Raw genomic sequence first — 22,192 nt, 5'->3', positions numbered from 1 at the left:
GAGAACTTCAAAAGTTAAAAAACAAACCAAAATCACCACAATTTTAACCCTTCTTATTATGAAAATAGCTGAGCCAAAGACAGATTACAGACAGGTGGGCCAGCCATAACCCTGTCTCTGCAGTTCACAAGATCAGAGTACAAACTATTTCATACATTCTGAAGTTTCTATTACTGGAATACAGCAAAACACACTCAGAAAGAAGTGTCATAAGTTACCTTGGACTTAGGACTCTCAGATTGCTCAAGAATGCATTGGTAAAGTACTTAATTCAACCATTCCCAGTTAAAAGAAAAACAGAAAGGCAAAGTTTACAGGAGAAACATAAGCAACAAATGGTAAATTAAGAGTAAACGTACCTGGATCCACTGAAATGTGTTTCCTGCTCTGCGACCTTGTCTCTACAGAGTGAGCAGCTGCTCTCTTCCTACCTTTAAGTTCTTGACTTTCTTCCCAAATGACATTTAGAACCAGGAACAGTCAATGTGCCAGGTAGAAACAAAGAGCTGAGACCAGGACAGCAGCAGGCTGCCCCAAATCACTGCCCGTGTACCTGATGGGAGAGTCTCAGGCATCAGGAGCAGGGTACCCTCACTGGCTTCTCACACAGTGTCCCACAGGAGATTTAGGAAGCGTGGGTAGGTTCAAAACTCTCTGCATCACCAGTGTTACACAGTTAAAAGTAAGGGCAGGAGAGAAATGAGGTGGGTTTTCTTCCTCAGCCCAAGTTAAACACACAGATACTGGCTGGCAATGGGCGTTTTCCAAGTACTGCCTTAGGGGTGGGTGAAAGGTAGTCAAAGTCAACAGGACCTTTAAATCAGCTGTGAAGAAATTCTTGATCTCAAAGTCATCTTTGTCACTGTCAAGGACTCAGCAAATAAAACCAACAGCTCCCTAGGTATTATCTGTATTTATCACAGCTGTTTATCAATATCCACTGAAACAAAAGATAAGAGTGAAAACTACTTGGGGTCTTGGGTTGAGAGATGGGACCCTATTCCAGGTACAGGACACTTGGGTCTCCATGCAACAAGCACAGGTGATATTAATGCTTTAAATTCTCACAAAAATCTCCTTTTACAAGACATTTCACTGCTGATAAACCCTAAATGCTCTAAGGGCCATATATTTAACAATGTTGTAAATCACGCACTGATTTTATTACATACTTAGACAAATGACAAATCAAAATCTTTAAAATCCTCAAATAGCAAGTAACACATTCTTTCACAGTTAATAATGCATTCTTTCAAAGCTCCACCTCAAAAAAGATATGTAAGAGGTAATCAGGAAGTATTGACACTTGAGATGCTGCTTTACCTCTTCCCTAAATAACAAATAACTTAGCATATCACAAAGAGGTGTCATTGTGTTTATGAGTTAACTATTGTATGAGGTTCCACGCTGAGTTTTCTAAGGGCGTTAACCAAGAAGTCTTCTGTTCCTTAAGAAAGCTGTCACCTTGCTTCTGTGCAACAGCTACCCATTGCATTATACTTTTACAACACTAAATCACTGTATATTCCAATGTTATAAGGGTAGCTTTTACAAGGTAAACATCTAGACAATTACCGAACCCTTTTCAAAGCCCCTAGGACTAAAGTCAGTTTTATTATACTGTGATACCACAAATAGTAAGGACTTTTAAAATGTACACTGGGCTACTTAGTGTCACTTTTTAAGACTGTAACTTGAAAGACTAAAGGAAAAAAGTAGATTCAAACTGACAAAGCACACTAGAAAACAGTGAGAATTCCTCATGACATGAACACTACTTGCAGTAGTATGTTTTCCAGTCTGCTTTGGAAAATCTCAACATATATATTTTGAAACACTGTTTCACTGATTATCTTGTTGATAATGATAACTGAGCACATAAAACCATTAACGTACATTATGCCAGAACCCCATAGCATTTCAACTGCACCTATACAATCCCTACCAAGTTTGTCAAAAGGGTTTTCTACAGAGATTTTTGTGAGCTTCAGAAGCTGTATATGATTCAATACCATTCATGTGTCTTCCTATGTACACTACAACGTTCACCTCACCTTTTCTATCAATGCCACACGGTCATGTTCTGTTACTTTAACAGCAAACATATCCCCTAACACCTGAGCATGGAACAATTCAGAACACCAACGAACAGGCTGTGCCTATCCTGAATGCAACAGAAAATCAGACAGAACACACACCCCAAAGCTTAGCTTTGCTTTGCCAGGCTTCCCATACCAAAAGAGGAGACTAAGGGCTGGTTAAAAACACCTGGGAAGTGAGCTCATCTGTGCAACTTTGAGGTAAAGCCCAGAGCAGACAGCAGTTTTTCAAAGCAAAGCTGGAGCATCAGGATAGTGACAGATATCCAGAACTTATCCCACTTACAATCACCTGTGGCAGCAGACCCAATCTCTAATGTAAATGATAAACAGCACCGGAAAGATTTGGCTCATTCAATACTGAGTGTCTCTTTGCCAGCAAAGAGTGGAAATGAGCCCAGAGAAAGCAGGGAAAGCAATTTCACACACACACAGAGCACTGAAAAGTAGGAAAAGGAGAAAAGAACTGGGGGAAGGGAGCAGGGAAAGGGAACTGTGGCTTATAGCTGCTTGATTCATTGGATTTTCCATAAGAAAGAAGAAGAAAGAGCTCAGGACTGAATTTCTTTGGGTGTTCTCTGAGCATGGGTGAGCAGCATGACAAACAATTCAGCACCTGTAAGAGAAACGTTCCACTTTCCCTTTTTTTTGAACAAAAAAAAATCATTTTGAACAAAAAAACCTCATTTACACAGGAAGGAAAAGTCAAAAACTTTAAATGAGAAAAGCAATGGGACAAGAAAAAATGAGCCCATCTTTGCAAACACAACCATAATAACTCCTATGTTTGATCCATTTGCTTTTACATTTTGCATCTGTTAATAGCTAACACTCCATGACTGACCACAACATAAAGCAGGTGATTTTTTTGACCTTCACTAAGAATTTAGACAGAGAAAGACACTTCTTTACACACAGAGGCATAAACATGAAAACTAAAGTCAGAATTATACCCTTCCTTTTCAAAACCTGAAACCTTCAACTGGTGCTTGCAGTTCAATGTTATAAAACCATACAGGTGTATCAGTGTCATCCTACTACTCTTCCTTTTCACAGAGAGAATCTGTATTTCCTTATTTGCTATGAAGAGCATATTGTCTTGTACTTTACCTCTATTACAGGACTCAATACTTGCAGCCAGCTGTACCTTGCTCTGAACAGGCACGTGCCAAAGTTCATGGGTTCATGAAGCTCTAGGAAGCACTCAACACAATTAGATAGGAATGTATCTATACTGTGTAAGTTCTATATCAGATACCTATTTATCAGCAATTAACTCTATCAAGAAAGCAGGACAGCAGCCTCCTCTTTGCTCAAAATGTTACTTAGCCACAGAATCAAAAACATAGATGCAACACTGTGACACAAGGCACCTGCTGCATGACCTGTGTCAGAGCACCTTAGCAGGGGCTCTAGATTAAGCTGCAGAAAGGACACCAATAGGGATGAAACTGAGTGGATATTAGAGGCTTGGCAGTAAGCATGATGCCTTGCCACATACCCAGCTTCAAAGTGGCCTGTGACACAAAATCCAGTATTGCAGGTTCCTTTTGATCTAACTGTAGAGCAACTGAGGAGTGAGATGTAAATAATGCCAGCAAGAAAGTGCCTATTCCGTGACAATGCAGAGTATGATTGAGCCACCTACCCCCCTCTTACTGACCAGTACCTGCATCTGAGCGAGCAACTGCAAAGAGAAGACCAACAGCAAGTGGCACAATGCTGACTACAAGGAGGTGCTCTTCTCCTTGAAATAACCCAACAGATCATTTCTAAGGCAGCTACCTATTTAATAAAGATGGATTGGCCACAAATACAAGAAAGCAGACGGTAGGTATAGAGGAAATGGACATGGTTTTGTATCTTTTAAAGAAACACACAACCACCATCGCAAGTGTGAACAGCACTTAAACCCTCGGTATTTAGCCGGCTGTTGCAGATTTCAGTAACGTGTCAGTCTGCAAGCAGCCTTTCTGCATATACAGAAGTCATTGCACCAAGAAGTAAACTTCATATGGCCCAGGGAAATTTCACGTGGTAAGACTTCATCACAGTAATGCTGACTATGGAGGAGATGAGAGTAAACTACCTCCAGGTAAATACATTTGGTAATTAAGTATCCAAAATGTCCTTAATTTTGGATGTTTATTTTTTGAAGCAAATGAAACCTTTTAGCTCATTGCTACTGCACCACAGATACTATTCGGCTACACAACTATAGGGTGCTTTTAGGGAATACTATTTGTAAAGTAAATAGCACAGAGCAGCCTTTTTTACTTTCCCCTCTAAACAAATCTCCCCTGATGCAGTAGATAACAGTAAGAAGTTCTGCCTGGCTTACAGCTGGCTGTATTGCACCTCAATTACTGTAGGGAATTCCACAAAAAAGTAAACTCTCCATTTATAACCTGGGCTGCATTAAGAATAACTTGTAATTAAAGATACTGGCAACAATATATTATGGAAAACATTTCCATAGCTTTAAATTTTCTATACATCAACAGATCTTTCATATAGAATTTCTAAATAAATAAAAGGAAGAAATTTCAATCCTCAAACAACAGCAAAGATTATTTCAGCTTCTGCTATAATAGCTACAACATAAACTGAGAAACTGTAGTAATGCCAACATAGGATTACCTACTGAGATGTACTACATGAGAATTGGGTTGCTAGCAGTTTTAAAATGTTTTGCTATCCACCACATTCTCATTATCTCACCCATTACAGTTTCAGACATCCACCAAAAATTGCAGCAAGTAACAGAGATTACAAAACTCTTCAGTCAGCACTTTCTGTTTCCTCACCTCATTCCCACCTCTGCATTTCCAGGGACAAAATATGTGCATATACCTCATAAAAATTAAACCAGACGCTAAAATGTTATTCTTAACTATTCATGAAAATACAAATCAGAAAACAACCTTAAAACATTACACAACACCAATGATGCTGCTTATGCTATGAATTTATCTCAGTGATATGAACACTAAGCCTGTCTTCAGTCACAGATATTCACAAAATATATTATTCCTCTGGTTTCCAGAGAGAAGCTAAAGATACAGAGTACCCAAACACCAATCAGCTTTTCTGCTTAAAGCATACCAGGGTGCCAAAGAGCTGATATTCTAAAACAGCTGTAAGCCAAAGGAAAGGAATCTGGGTTTAGAAATTAATCATTTCATTCTTAACCATCAGTAGTCTAGACAAGGTATTGAGAATGTCATTCATAATCCTCTTAGATATTGATTCTGCCTCTTCAAATACCCACTCAGTGGTGGGATTGGTGTACACTGCCTGTTCATACTGATCTTGGAGGAGGATACAAGAGTCACGCAGGCCAAAGCTGAGCAGATACCCTTGACCTTCTTCATGGATACATTGCACTGCACAGCTCCTCCTAACATGGGAAGCCTGTTCCTTTTAGTGTGCTCTCTATGTTCACCTCCATTTCTCTGTGTGGGAAGGGAAAGAAGAGTTTTCCTCTCTCCCCTCCTGCCAAATCCCTCAATTCAGATCAGCTTGTGAAGCCTGAAAAGTGGATATCAGAACACAGCAGTTTTCAGAGGTCTGAATGCTCCCAGTAAGGAAGGACACATTTTTCTATGGATGTGCAGAGAAAGGTTTTTCATATGCTCACTGGTGTGCAGCTTTTCCTGCTTGTTAGGTTAAACAGTGAAGGACCAAATACTCTGTATCAGCAGCTAATTTACAGATACTGCATGTTTATAATCCAAAGTCCCAAATGGGCGTTCATATGAGTGACAGATCTTAATAAGTGTATTTTAACTCTATCAAGTACTTTAAAGGAAGATAACAAGATACTGCCAGCTATTAAGCAATGACATTTCCCTGCTAAGCTCCCTGATTAAACACATGCACGAAAAACAATGCACTCTACAGGGAAAAAAAGAGCATGTATTGACTCCTTCTGTCAGCCATATTTTCTTAACATAAGCCAACATCAATCAGCCTCTTCACTCAAAGTGCAATTCTCACCATCTCCATGTGGAACATGTTAATGATTCTCCATTAAAAAAAGGGGAAAAAACACCCACAAAAAACATCTGTTTATCAGGTACAAAGCAGTAACAGGCTCCGATACACACAGTGCGGCTTTCTGTATGCTAAAGAAAAGCTAAGAGGTTCTTCTCTTACCACATAGCAACTTCATTTCAGAGACATTGTAGTAGCTTCAACTGACATAAAATACAAGCTCACAAGCCAGTCTGGGTGCTCTGGTTTGTTAGAGTCTGGTCCTTTCGGTTGGTTTTTTTCTTCCCTTCTCTATACTTGTGCCAGCACTGAATTTAGTGTTAATTAAAGTGCTGACTTGGCACAGCACTAGAAATACAGCACCAATACAGCTGCACCGTTGAGCAGCAGTGCTTGCAGGCTGCAACAGCAAATGTGAGATGGAGAAGCTTATAGCAGGGAGATACGGGTGGACTTCCCCCACTCCATGGGGTCTCTTGCTGCTGCAGGCCATACACCAAGACAACGTGTATCTGACCACCAACAAAGGGTTGTGGCTGAAGAGTACAACTGAGCCTAGAAATAAAACAGGGCCCTCCTACTACAAAACTCGGAGTTTGCAAAGGAGGCTGTACCACTGTTCTGGTTCTCCAAAGACAGTTTTCTTTCCTGAAGTGGAATGATGTAATGAAAATTACATACTCGGTTAGACATGCAGTACTCTGATGAATAAGCTTCTAGTGGTAGGAAATGCTTTTCCACAGAGCTATACACACATCCCAGCACAAGCCAAGTCCTCCCACAAAAGTCTTGATGAGGAACTAACTGAGGAGAAGGAAAACAGGACATGTTACCTGTGGATAAGGCCAACAGACTGCAGGCCATGAATCAACGGATCTCCATATTCAGTACACAATTTATGGAGAACATTACGGACCAAAGTTTCACATGAAATTATGAGAACAATTAAAGCAGTCAGCAAATGACCATTTGCTGTTCTCACAAGTCATCTTACATGCAGCTTGCAAAACAGCCTCAGCAGATGCTACCTACCACCTCATATGAAAGCAATGTAAGGCTATTACAAATGAAAATAAGAAATTATGCCCACGTATAATTTGGGGGGAAACAGTGTTTTCTCCTTTTGCTGATTTGAATAAGCTGTATCTTTTTCTCTTCAGCTCATCCTCTGAAGAGTATTAATATGACCCAGTACTGCAACCAAAAACAGTGTAAAGATCTGGTGATGAGGTTCACCAAAAGGTCAGGATTAAAAAGCAAGCAGCAAGCACTGCATATAGTTACTACAAAGCTTACTGCAGGTCATCTCCTAATGTTAGTCTACACCTGAACACCTACCTGCACATCAGTGCATAAGTACTGCTTGTAGCCACTTTTCTCTCCTCTCAAAGGTTAAATCATGGCTCTATAAATGAGACTGCAAGAGTATCCCAGAGCCCCTCCAAGCACACTTTGTTGCTTTCTTTTCCTTTTCTTTTTGGCAAACAGCACCCAGATACTGCTCTGGTGTAATCAGCTCTCCTGACAATATGAAACTCACACTTGAAAGAGCCCACTGGCAGATGGATTCAATTTAAAGTATGACTATGAACAGCTGCTGCTGATCACTGCCTTGTAAAGTGAACTCATTCATCACAAAATATTTCAAAAGGCAGAACTTAATGGAACAAATGAATGTGAAGAAGTACAGGAGATGCAGGGTTAGCCCTGGAGAATGTGTCAGATGTAAAAAGCACAGTTACAGTACTGCTATTCATTTATTCCTGTACATGCTGGCTCCACTCTATTAGCAGCATTCTCCAGATACTCCAATATTCAGGAGGGGAGCCTGAATGGGAAGACGTAATTAAATCCTCCTTAGTGAAGGTGATTTTAACCAAGTGAGCCTCCGATGGGACCTGACAGCAAGTTCAAACTGTGCTGGGATCTTCAAGATGACAAGCCCTGAAAACAAAATGCAGGAGGGAGAGGAGGTTGTTTCCCCAGGTGCTCCAACTCAGCAAGAAGCCCCATCAGCCATGCAAGGGGGCCGGGCACTCTCCCTTCACACCTTCTCTTTAAGCACTGTGAGAGGCTTTACTGGTTTTAAAACGTTTTCATCTTCCTCTTTGATCCTTTGGTATGGCTACAGTCAAGAGCAAAGCAGCCTTCAAAGTACAAATGAAACCACCAGTTATAATGGTCTCTGAAGAGATGGGGAGCTGACACAAACTGAGTAATTCACACTTCTTTTTGGTTTAGGAATTACACAGAAAAAGTAGATATTTCAAACTGCACTGTATTTGTCATGGCCACTAGCTCATCTCTGAATGACTCAGTTTTCCCCGGAGTGCTTCCCACATATTATGAAGGGGCAGCTTCACAGACAAGGGGAATAAGGGTAATACGTGGAAGAGAATTCTCCATGAGCTGCCTCACTCTTGACAGCACTTGCTAGGGCTCTCTAACAACGGGGGAGAACAAAGTTTCCAAGACTTTCTTGAAGGCACTTCTTTATCTAGAAGTGATATTTACTTAGACAACCATAACATCCAACACTGTACCAGTGCAACTTCAAGAAAAAAGCATGCAAATCTCATGTAGAATATTCATATGTATATTTTAACTTTCACACACTTTCTGATCAATATATAGTTATGACATCAGATTTTCCTATCTTAGCATGAGAAACACTCATCTATTTTGAGCTGCAGGAAATTTAATAATAATTTATTTATCGGTAAATAGAGAATAAAAAGAAACAATAATAAGCCAGACAAAGTCTCCCAGGTTTTTTTTCCTCAGTGTAGCAAATGTAATCATCACAGTGGTAGGAAAAAAGGGAAACAAGAGAGGTCACTCAGATAATAGCATTTCCCTCTTTCCTTCTGCAGGGTACATTTTCAGTCTACGTCTCTACCTACTCCAGCCTAGGAAACAAGACACAGCTCAGGTGTCATAACCTTCTGCAGATAAAGCATATTGGCTACCCTGCATTTCCTCTTCCATGCAATGGAAAAAAGATACTGCTTTGCCACCACCCGGTCTCCTGCTACCTGGTATGAAAGCAATGTGAGGCAGCGATTAGATTAACATCACATCAGTAACTAGCTGTAAGACAACAGTTTTGTTGTTTAACTCATTCTGGGGAGCAGCCAACCATTGCTGGGATATGCGCTCTGATGCGGGGGTGAAAAGCAGCCTTGTTTTAGATGCAGGAACGGAGGCACGTGCGCACTATTGCTCACACACCCTCAGCAAAGGTTATTCATCACCACAGCAACCTCTCAAAACAAAGGTGGAAGCCAATTCAAACAGCCCTGATGACAGTGGATGAAGGGTACTCTCTGCATACACGCTACAGGGGGGCTTGCTTGCTTGGGTTTGGTTTTGTGTCACTGGATGTCATTTACTGATTTGATTTTCAGCAGCCAGCATGCAAAGAATAGCCACATTTATACACTAAATGTACAATTCTTCTATAGGCCCAGTTAAAAGGGCAGAGAAGAATAGGCTGATATACAGTTCCTCCTTGCCACGTGGCTGAGCGAATGCCATACTCTTACACATACCCACATATCTTCCTTGCAGGTTCCCCTATGTAACAGTAATAACTGCTGTAAAATAAACACCCCACCTAAACCCAAGAAATAGCCCAACCTGTTTAACTACCATTTCTTCCTCTTTCTCGCCTCATCTCTCTTTTTCTTCACATCCTCTTTCACTCTGTGGGAGTTTAATGATTTTAGATACATTAAGACAATAAAATAACTGTAAACTCAGCACAAACACAAAGCAGAATGTCTCTTCTCTCCCCAAATCTGGAAAAAGCAAACCCCAATTCTTCCCCAAGTAATGGGAAGAAAGAGATTATGATCATTTCTAAACCATTTCAACTACAAGCCAGAAGGAAAAACCACTATCTGTAATGACAAGCTGTCAACACTTGTCGAGCATCGTGGCTCTCATTTGTGACACTGATCCTCTGCCTGCAGAGCAGGGCATGTGGGCATCAGCAGCCTCACTGCATGCAATGACAAAACTCAGCCTACATTTTTCTATTTCTTCAAAAGCAAATCTCCCACCTGAGCAGCCAGGTCTTGATGCGAGAATGCCCTCCCTATCCTCAGGATTTAAAAGATAGGGTAAACATACGTTCTGAAATACAGGATTAAAGGTTCCTAGGAATTTCATTTTGTAAATGGAAAACACAGGTGACCGGAGCAGATAACACAAAGCCTCAAAAGTTAAGTTCATTCACAATCAACAAGAAGTTAAATTTTGCTGTAATGGAACCACCAGAAACACCCATCTAGCTTCAGTGATTCCATGGATCTAAGCAAGATGTATTCCAGTGGAAGAGTGGTTTGATTAATACCAACTACTTAAGCTAACGTTACTCTTAAGTTTCAAAAGAATCATTGATGGCTGACCATTAACCATTTGCAGGCTTATGACAGCCTTCAGCTTCTGTCAGTGTGCTTCAGCATTCCAGCAACATAAACCAACAGGCAAGAGGTTCATTTACCCCATTCTGCAATATTTGTGGCTGTCAATCACTTTGGTTTAATACTGCTCTGACACCACACAATGCCTATAATTAACAGAAAAATCAGAAATGCAAAAAAAAAGAAAGAAAATTCAGGTTACAGGTAAAAATTCAAACTGCACTTTCAAAAGAGCACACTGCATTTGCAGCTAGCAAGAGGCAATAAAGTGGGATTGAAAGCAAAGTGCTAAATGCTATCTAACCCCATGAGCAAGACACTTCATGAACACTTGAAGCTCTGTGCTCTATTACTACAGTGCTCTCAGAAACAGAAAACAAACCTTCACTGGAGCTCACATATATTAAGTACAGCCATAGGCAAAGCCATCAAACTGGATGTACTCATAGCACATGGTGATGTAAGTCATGGTGTAATCAGTACTTGATGTGATAAGCAGGCATTGGCTGACTCAATCTTTATTTGCGCAGTGAATTTTCAATGCACCTCCCTGATGATCCTGGGTTTTGAAGGAAGTCTTTTCATTTGGAAATGCTTTCCCACCCACACTACAGGGCTGCAAAGGTTTTACCTTTTCCTCCATGCTGGTATTCAAGCCTGTGAGTCAGACTGGGACCACAGACATGACAGACAGCAGCTAGTCTTAAGTTTGGGGCCTTCATGGCCAAGACACAGACATGCTTCCACTGTAAGAGAATAACCTTTATCTACATTAAATTGTTGGGTTTACAGAAAATCTGTGGTCTCTAACTTCTCACAATTGAAAATCTAGTGAAATAAAAAGTGCACCCACCTAAGTGGTAATGATTTTAAATAAGAAGCATTGCTCTGGTTACTCCTTTGCTTGCTCTATTTCTGTACATGGAGGAAATAAATTGCAACAATCTTAAAACCTTTCTTCTCCAAAGCTGCTGGAGATAGACCTAAAGTTGATACATAATTTAAGCACTGGGGTTTCAGAGTTCTTGAGCAATACAAAGGAATTGCATCTACCTTCAGTGGTTCCCAAGATAGCAGCTGGTATACCTGAACTGAAGTGGGAAAAGCAGCAGTAATGAGAATGAGGGGAACTTAAGGACAGGTATCTTCCAACTTAAAAAATACCATGGATACTTGACAATAGCACCAAGGCTTTTTCCCAAACTTTCCATTAATTAAAACCTTCTTGGTTTAGCTTAGTTTAATACACTACTGGACCATGAAATAATGTTCCTTGTTCTGCTTTTGCCTCTTTCAGCTTAAAGCCAGACTTACCCTCATCATTTTTTAGGCCCAAGCAATTTTCCAGTTCTGCTGCTATTAAATTAGCACATAAAACTCAGTATGGCACTGACCTCCAGGCATTTGTCCAAATATTCCAATGAGCACTCCTAACAATGTGGTAAGAACCTGAAAGAGTCAGACCAGAGCCCAGGAAGTGTAGTACCCATTCCACATCCATCCCTACAGGGGACTCCTACTTTCTGAAGAAGATAACTTTAAGTGGTTTTGCTTAAAGCACCAAACTTCAACTCTGATATTCACAGGAAGATTCAGTATGTGATGCTGAGCTGTATCTATGCTTTAATGGGACCCTAACTGTGTACAGATAGGCTACTTCACGCAGATTTCACAAAGGTGTTTAAATGATTAACAACAGCTAAGAGCACATATGCTGCTTTTAACAGTGAACGTGTGCTTTTCAGACCAGGCCACAGCTCATCAATAATTCCTTGGTGCAACACTCCCAGGAAGACAGCAGTTGGGCCAGCATGACTGCGACTTAAATAAAGCAGGGTGTTACAAGGTGCAAGGCAGCAGTCCACACATTTGCCGTCAAAGAATCACAGCATTTCAGCTGCTGGAAGAAGCAGATTGCCATTGTTCTAACAAGGAAAAAAATACATAAAATCACAAATGGAAGAGACTGACTTCAAAATAAGACAAAAAATCAATAGCTATTATCTTTTGCAGAGAGACTATGTCTGGTATTTAACTGAAGACAGGACCATGCTTCAGAGGTCAAAACAAGCACACTCTTTTCTTTACAAAGCATCTTCAAGAGAAAGCTGGGGATGGAGTTTGCGCACAGCCACCCAGAGATTTAAACAGGAAGGAAAAAGGAAAACCATGCACTTACATAACAGGCTTTGGGGAGTTTCATTTTCTATTCAGCTGGAAAGGGAGTGAACAGGCATGTGTGCACACACACACATTTTTAATCATCCTCATGCTGAGAGCAGCCAGTCACTACTTCTGTTATCAGAGCCCCACAGCTTGTATCTCCAGGCTATGAAGCACTAAGTCAGAGGTTATAAAATCTCCTCTGATTAAAAAAGCATGGCTGATATTGTCTAGTCCAACACACCAATTGCTATGGATTTAAAGTTTGGTCTCACCAGGAAGTTACTTATTCAGAAGAGGGAGGGGGAAATATAATCCATAAATATACAAACAAATAGCAAGGATTTCTTAAGATTAGCTGGTAACCTGCATTGCTCTCATTTTAATAAACTTGTCAGTTACCCTCTGGGAAAAACAAGCAAGGCAGGTGAACCTTTGCATCCAAAAACTTACAGTTTGCAACAAGGTGCCAGTGGCTACAGAGAGAACCTGCACTTATATACAACTCACCAGTAACTACTTGTGCAAATGCCACGTGCCTGGGATTTAAACCCTGGGTAGATGCTGTCCCTGCCACTGCTTGATTCAGATCAAATGGCTGGCATCTCTCCAGTCACTCAGAAGGCAGTTGCCCAACAGGACAAATCACTGGAAAAAAATAGAAAAGAAACAGGTTCAGCTCTGTATAATGTGCAGTGGAATTACAATCAGTTAGACTTGCTAAGCGCTGACTTCTTAAAATGAGATTTCCCTTATCGTGTGAGAATGAGCAGTACATTTCTGATTTGAGCTCATTTCCTACTGTCCAACATGAACTTTCTAAATACCAGTAATACAAAACAAGAACTCCTCCAACAAGCTAACAAGTATCTCATGGTCAGCATACCTGGACAACCTCCACCCTAAACCCTGCTTTCAAGCACAGGCTTCAAGGTTGGGTGAGGAGTTTACAAAACCATGCACTTGACAGGACACCAGAACTGAGAAGGCTGCAAACCCAAAGGGAATGAGAGCGTTAACATGTTTGAAACACATTTTGCTAAGGCTTGGTCACACGTAAGGATGGAGGTATTGGTGAGAGTGGAGCCCCTTCCTCACCTCACTGGGGCTGGATCCCATGGGATTCTTGGAGAGAAGGAGGCAGGAAAGGAAGAGTAAGGTGAAAACCAAGAGGAGAGGCAGAGGAAGGAGACAGCAAATTTATTTATTTACTGGGCACACTTAAAATAATCTCTATTTTCCCATTTTCTCCTCAAATCTTTTGCCACCTCTCAATCTTGAATGTGATAACATTAAGAGTTCAGACAAGCTTAGTCCTCTTCATTTCTTTAGTTATATCCAACAATTTGTTCTAACCTGGATGTACCTACAAGTCGCTTCCAGCTTCCTGGCTGCACCATCCAAGGTCCTGACTGGTCCTTCAAATTTTGCCAAACCTGCCCTATTTACAGCTGATTTTCTTTCATGACTTACTCTTTAGGACATCACTTTGACATTAATCCGGTTCAGTGACTTTTACAAGAGGTTCCATTCCTCCTCCCTCACAGGGCCACTGATGTTTTCTGTTTTATGGCAAATCCAGTTAAAAATAATTAAAAAGTATGGATTGATTTGATATAGCAACAGAACTAGGAAGAAGTGGTAACAAGTCAATCCAGGAACTGGGCAAGTTGCAATAGGTCAATTCAGTCAATCTGAATTGAGCCAGTAGTTGCATGTTAGTATAGAAGGTAGTATATTGAGCTAGTTTACATACTGAACCTTATCAAGTTGCTTACTACTATGACCAAATTATACAGGTGGTTTATCTGTTAATCACGTAATTCTGTCCAAAAAACAAAAGTATTTTAAGGGGAGATAGGCAATTATTAATGGTTTGCTGATCAGGAAACCCATGTTGAAGAAAGAACAATACATGGACACAACACCGTAAGGCACAGTAACCTGCCTTCCATCCATACCTCATTTCCCAGCCACAAGCCCCAGCCTTTCCCAGCTCACAGGCCTTAGGCAAGACATTCTACCTCTCCACGCTCATTTTCTCCCTTGGAAACATAGATAAAGATTACATTGTTATTAGTAAGGTAAGAATGCAAAGGATGAGGAGCACTCTAAGAGCCAGGTACAGCTAGCAGCTCATCCAGTGCCTGCCAATGCTCTGGGTCACTGTGAGAAGGTTGCCACTGATTTCAGAGGAACCAAGGGCAAACACTGACAAAGCAACATAACAAAAGCCTTCAGAGCAATCATAGTGAGACCTTTGTGTAAGTCTCTCTCTTAAAAGGGTAAAGGGGCAGACACAGCCACCTGAGGATATACCAAAGAGGAAAAGCTAATGCTACATAAGACAGGGTCATCTATAAAGCTCTGAGACAAGAATAGGTGTGGCTTCATACATATGTATAAACGCACATACATATGTGTATGTACAATAAAAAAGTGGACAGACAACCTTCTTTTATTTCTCAATAGTAACTTGTGATCTCAGTAGCTTCTTCTCAGCAGTACAGAAGAACTAATTCTGATAAGAAAAGAAAGTACAAACTACACCAGCATTTCATTGTTTCCAAGCTTCTTATCTCCAAAATTGGCATCAGGTTTTGGGATTCTCATCTGAAAGCCAATGTGAAACAGACAAGGAAAAAACAGATTTCACTGCTGAGTGTCAGAGCTCCTCGTCGCTAATGCGATTTTACTGTCTGCAGCCGTGGACATGAACACAGTTAATGAATAATGACTGTGCAAACAACATATCAGACAATGATGGGAGGGAAGAGTGAAATAACTGTGTGGGTGGCTTGCATTGGATTTGGCATCAGTTAGAAAAATTTATGCCCTTTTAATTGTAGGAAAAAGGCTTTTCTAGCAAGATAAGACAGGACAATCAAAACATTTTAGCCTTCGGATTTAAATGTATGGAAATGGAAAGTTTCAAGGTTAAGGTTTTCGTTATGTTTTCTTTCTGCAACAAAAAACTTAGCTCTTTCTCAGAAATTACATCTGACTCTGTGTAAACCTTCAGCTCGTTTCAAAGATGCTGCAGCAGAGATTTGCTCTGCTTTTATCACTCTGGCAATATTACTTACTACAAGTAGGACTGCCTCCTACGAGGTACAAGGTATTTTTCATTTCACTTCTAGTAAGAGCCCAAGTAAGTAGGAGTTACAGCCACTTGAAGAATGAGCCCAACAACCTACATCACTTAAGATCCTCCCCTGACTGGTTCCATTGAATATATTATCAAAAGAGGGCACTAGAGATTGCTCCCTGTTTCATTCAGGCCACACAGTGCATGTTTCTTTCCCTGGTCTTGTTTGTAATTCCAGCAGCTCATGCCAGATTCTCACAAGTGCAAAATGCCTCATATAACCACGTGAAAAGCATTGTCCTTAGTAAACCTTTAGTAACTCAGAGTGGCTCTATAATATCCTTAAAAAATAAAATAATAAAATAAATAATAAAATAAAATAAAACAAAATGTAAAAGGATATTTCTCTACAACACTCACAAACAATTCCTCAACTACCCAATACACAAAAACCCTCCACAGCTCTGGATGTTTTACTGCCACTCTGTACTTCTGCAGCTCTCTTTCTGTAACACCAACAATCACAAACCCCATATTTACATGATAATTTCTACAATGAGCTATAACCACTTCTGCACAAGTGCTATTTTATAAACAATGTTTGCTACCCTAAAATCTATAATCACCATTTCCATTATCCGGTATCTTTCACCAACAGATCTCAAACAGTGTTTGGAAGATTTAATCATATTGCCCAACTACCTCTGCAGATGTGTCTTAGAAAGTGAAAGCACAATTATACAAGGCAGAATTTATCCAGGAAATAGGAACTACGATACTTAATCTTGCCTAAATAACAGAGAGATAATTTAAAGTAAGGTATCTACAAAGAATAGTGTCCAGGCCAAGAGACTGTTTGTATTAGTTTTGCAAAGAGGGGACAGAATGTTCTCTTCCAAAGCACCACAAAACAAACTTCCTGAACCAATGTGAGTTTTCTTTTTGCTTGTATTTAATCCAAGTAAGTGCAGCCAGATTTACTTAATAAGGAGAGGAAAAAAAACCCAACCCTTACAATTAATTTGGCATAGCCTTGTCTTGAGAAAGCACAGTTACACCCTTCAAAGTGAGTGGAACCTGCCACCTGAACAAACCTAGAACCACTGTTGCTCTGTGAAATCAATAATAACAGCTTGGAATGGGGTTTTTTCATGGGGTTTTTGTCCCCCTTTTTTAATGCTAGTGTCTTGATGCACACCAGCAGGGTTTGAAAATGTGCAGGTGAGATGCAGCATGTGGAGATGGTAAAGAAGCACAGAAAAAAGAACCTGAAGTCATGAAATACCAGTTTAGTTAACATAATATTTTGCTCCTAAATCAGCCATATTTGTCTTATAGCAAATAAAGGCAAAAAGTGCAAACAAAAAAACCCAAACAGAGAAAAAAACCCTGAAAACCAAACCAACAAAAAGACAAACCTCATAACCAAATAAACCAAAATAAACCACCAAAAACCACATATAATGAACTAACAAATAAACCCAAGCAACTTCAGCTCAGCTTCTATGTCCTTTTGTCTTTCAGGAGCTGATGGGTAAGTCCGCAGGGAAAAGCTTCTTTGCCAGACAAAATGCAGGAAAGCATTACTGGTTAGGTCAAAAGAGGCAACATCTTGGTTAGTGTCACACTTCTGTAAGCACGATACGGAAATTGTAATGGACTTTAAAAAGAATTATATACACCCTCTACCCTACATGAGGACACTGAGCCTCCAAAAACCCACACTGACACATAACTGTACAGCAGATGTGTTTATATGTACATCTGTGAAGGCTTCTTGGCTATCAGAAATCCTCATTTCACAAAACATGCGATGCAAAACTACCTCCAGAAACACCAGAAATAGAGTTTTCACCACAGATGTACCAGGGGCATATCTGCCATATTTGCCATACAAATGCCCATCTCTTCTCACAGTGTCATGGTCTAAAGTGTTACATCATTTCACTTGAAACTGGCAGAATGTCAAACAGACTGAAACCTCCACACAACTCATAATACAAGTCAGATATTTCTTAAGAAGATTATGTTTAATGGTATCACTTAAAAATGCTGCCCTACAGTCCCACTGTAGAAGAGTCATCCTGAATAGACCAACAGAATAACCCCGAGAACTGGGAAAGATATTTATACAAACAACCAAAAAAACCCCAAAACAAAACAGCCACTATTCTCATCCTCAACTTCTGGCAGGGTGTACAATGAAATCTCACCTACTGTTCCTCCTGCTACAGTATTTAGGTTCCAAGCTCTGCAAGGATCAGGTTTATTCACTAGAAAACAAATCAGTACCATATTTATGTTTTAACAGGAAGCAAATTACATTAGTCTCAGGTTTTAAGGAAGTTGTTTTCATATGTTCAACTTGGATCCAGCTTCTAAACCTGAGTGCATAAATGTTACGCTGGCAAATACACATAAACCCTTGGTCTCCTGCCAGAGGCATGTTTTGATAGCATTCCTAAAATTATTCTTTTTAATGTGAGATTATTAACAACAAAAGACTCACATGGTGAAGTTTCTGCCTTTCTTAAGTCAATAGACAGTTGGTCTTACATTTCAACTGACCCCAGGTTTCTCGTTAGCACTACAGAACACAAACCTATCTCTTTAGATACATGCATGCAGTACGCAAACAAAACTGAGAGCAGAGTATTATTCAGGAATATTAGATTATGGTCTCCAAATACCATTACAGACTTTAAGGGGTTGCACATAGAGAGTATCTCAGTGAGGAATAGACACATGGATTTTAGCTGCTCAAATTCCCCACCTACCCCCACAAAAGGAGATAAGATTGTGAATACCCTTAAAAACCGCATCGACTCAGTCCGTTGACAAGGACTGATGTAGCTTAAAAGATGTGTGGGAAGCATCACATATGGTATTGGAAAAAGCAGTAAGAAAAATAATCTGTTTGTTGGAAAAGATCAGTGGGGCGCGAGAAGGGGAAGGTGTTTTTCTAATCACTCCAAAGGCTGTTCACAACAGAGCTGCTCAGCCCTCGATTCCCAGACTTACCACATCAGATATGACATGAAGAGCATTTTAATACCCATTCCCTGCTATTACCTTGTGGCAAAACTACCCATCATCTCCCTGTTCACCATGTAGATAGTCTGCATTCCCCCTGCACGACCAAAAGACTTAGTTTATTTAATTTCCTTTCATTCTAATATTCCCTTAGAAAGGGAAGTCATTTGCCACAGGTGCTCAGAACAGCAGACACTAGACTGTGAAAAGTACTGTGCTAGTTCTTCTATCTGACCTTTTTTGCTCCATTTTCCTATGTAGCAACAGGAAAAGAACTCCAGATGACATTCCTCGGAAATACGGAAACAAAAAGGATATGCACAGGCTAGGGTAAAACAACATCCACCCTTTCCATATATCTCAGCACTAGAGCCTACCAAAGCGTCCGCTGTCCTCAGCAGCAAAGAAAGTGAACTTTCCCAGCTGCTTGCTATCAGGTCATTCTCCTACTAACCCACTTGTAAAATGAGAGCTGAAATAATCCAGGCAACCATTCCACTGCAGCCTGACAAGTCAGGTTCCTCTTATTTCTTCAGAAAGGCAAAGCACACCACACAAAATTCCCAGGATTTATACTGAAATCTAACAAATAAACATGGTTATAAAATTTTCTGATCTTTCCTTGTGTAATTTCATTATAGACATTTGTCATGTCAGAGTTCCAGAGAAGTGGAGGAAGAAAGCCAGAAAAAAGGGAATCTCTTTGGAAGAAGAAGGATGAGGAAGCAGCATGAAGGAATAGTCAGTAACTAGAGGGATAAGAAGAAAACTCATGGTCAAAAGGTGAATAACTGAACATTTGGTTAACTGTTATAAATTTAAAACTGTACAGTTATTAATCCTTCCTCAACCTAATCCTCCTTAACCCCATCATCACACTGCAAATCTGTGCCATCAGGAAAACCTTAAACCATGACACCTGTTTATCAAAGAAAGCACAAAAATCACACAGCCTCTTGAAATCACTTCTACAAAGAACAGCACTAGAGCTTTCCACACTAACATACCGACAAAATTCCACCGCATTACAGCCACTATGGTAATGTTATTTTAAGCACAGCCTGTAGCAATAAATCAGTTTTAGTGCCACTAATTCTCTTTGTAGTTGAGAGGCAGGAGGAGTTTCCCCATCATGATGCAATCAGAAGTTGCTTCCAAGCTATATCAAAACTTGGATGCATGAAATCTTTATCTCAAGAGAATAGACACAGCCTTTGGAACACCTAAAACTGCTATCAAGCTAATAATTCTTTTCCACACTCAGGCACATCAAGTCACATTGTTTATACTCAATAATAAAACCAGATACTCTTCATGAGTACATGCTATACTTTCCCTAGGAAACACAGGCACAGTATCAAGACATCTGGATGTCACAATTTTCAGTTCATCTCCACATTCTCTCGAACACCATTTCTTACCTATGCCTTTACATTTATCCCTAAATAGAATTGCTCACCTAGTCCACTGGGGTCACAGTATTGCTCGTAAGTGATGTTTTCCTGTCTCTTCTGTTATTGCCCATCAACATAATAAAAACATCTGCTCAAAGCAACCTGTTATACAGCTCGGCAGCTAATGACTTTTTTCTTCTACTCCATCACTTGTACTGACCACAGTCTTTGAACTCATTACTACTTTCTGCATAACCTCTACTTCTTGAATTAACGGTTTATCAGGATTAAATGTGTTTCATTCTACAGCATTTCAAGCTAAATTATCCTAAAAATCAATGCAACTACAAAAAAAAAGGGTTTGTAATAGCTGTTATTAGTTCAGTAATGCAGCTGGGAGACAGCAAACCTGTTTTCAGGTCAACTCTCAGGCCTAAAGAAATAAGCAATGTGTCATTTTGGCCAAAGAAGAATCAGGAACCTAATAATCTGGTTACTCTGCAACAAGGACTAGGTGGCAGCTTTCTTTGGGCCACTCTATTCCTTCAAGAGAATCTGCAAATCTCCCAATAGAGCATAACTACCAATTCCTATTAAACAACAAAATAGAGATTCAAACTACAAAACATAATTTTATAGCATTTATCATTACCCCTTTACTTGTTCTATTGTCAGTTCCCATTGCACTAGTACACAATCACCAGAAACAACCCAGACTGGAGCAAGACCCTGGGAAGGACAGAGCTACTCTGAAAGGCATGGATTTATTGAGACCTTGGGTTAAATATTCTCTTCAAATCCTACATAAGAACAACAAACATGATGGCTCCTTTGCTGTAAGACAAGGTTGCCTAGCTCCATTTCCTGTAGGTGACGACTGGTACCAATGATCGCCAAGTACTACCATGCTCTACAATGGACAACTACAAAATAATAGTCCTTAAATTAATTTCTACCTACATACACCCAAGTCTGAGCTAGGAATCCACAAAACTTACCACTTATCTCTGAAAGGTTTCTCTTGATAATGTTTCTATTATTGAGGCATATTAAAAGGCAATGTTTTCAGTAATATCCTGCAGCAATGTCCATCTAAAAGTTAAGAGTACAAAAAGGAAATCCCTGTGTTTAAATATCTTCCAAATTATCTATACATCTCTCTTCCTCCATTTTGTAATTTCAGAACAAGAGTGTTTGTCCTTGCTCTGATCCCAGTTTCTTTTTGACTTTCCTGTAGCATCTCATCCATGCTTTTATTTGTCTTACCTATAAGGACCTGATCCTGCAATGAGGCACATATACCTATAGAAGTCTAATTAACATTCATTTTAGACCTCGAGCAGGATCACAAACAAACAAAAGAAAAATATCTACAGGACCAAAACGGATTTTGTGCATCCCATCCAAAGCAAAAGACATGAAACCCAGATGAAAGCCAGCCCATTAAGTTTCTTCTTTGGACAAAATAACACATTGCTTTCTTTGTTAGACCTGAGAGTTGGCCTGAAAACGGGTTTGCTGTCTCCCAGCTGCATGATAATACCTAACACTTGGTTGCCAATATCAACAAAGTATTTTAATTGGGCTTGGGTTTGTACACTGCATGGAGTCATGTATTATCACTACCATGCTTAACATACTCAAATATAAAATTCCTCTGAACAAACAACTCCTAATCCAATGTTCCATCATTTTAATCTTACAGCTGGGAAATAGGATTCTACTGGGGATAATATATAAATAAAAGTATAACACTGCTCTAAGCACTTAGTGTTCATCACCTTATTATTTTATGCAATCAAAGCTACTTTTAGGCTTGCAATTCTGGCTATAAAATATCACATTCATGGCACTGAATAAAAACAACAACAACAACAAAAAACTGGTAAACAAATTCAAGAAAAATGTGGATAAAACAGTGTTTAGGCTGGAAGAGGTTATGCCATATCTTCATATGGAGCAATAAACTCAGGATCAAAATACAAAACTAAA

General features: G+C 39.9%; 1 protein-coding gene across 6 annotated transcripts in view; it reads right to left on the bottom strand.

Annotated features, from left to right (window-relative positions):
- EPS8 (EGFR pathway substrate 8, signaling adaptor) overlaps window positions 1-22,192 on the bottom strand; it is a 122,238-nt gene that overhangs the window by 75,383 nt on the left and 24,663 nt on the right. For 4 of the 6 annotated variants that reach the window (XM_034063080.1, XM_034063090.1, XM_034063082.1 and 1 more), the window contains exon 2: window positions 13,196-13,333. The exons of 1 other annotated variant lie outside the window; for it this stretch is intronic. The gene's annotated coding sequence lies outside the window, so the exon portion shown is untranslated. Of the gene's footprint in view, window positions 1-13,195; window positions 13,334-13,571; window positions 13,590-22,192 lie in introns of those variants that run through there. One more of the 6 variants, XM_034063083.1, reaches the window with a different exon arrangement.

This window comes from Melopsittacus undulatus, chromosome 5 (assembly GCF_012275295.1).
Source record: "Melopsittacus undulatus isolate bMelUnd1 chromosome 5, bMelUnd1.mat.Z, whole genome shotgun sequence".
Lineage (NCBI taxonomy): Eukaryota > Metazoa > Chordata > Aves > Psittaciformes > Psittaculidae > Melopsittacus > Melopsittacus undulatus.
The sequence above is the reverse complement of the archived record's forward strand: the minus strand, read 5'-3'. Positions and strand labels throughout refer to the sequence as shown.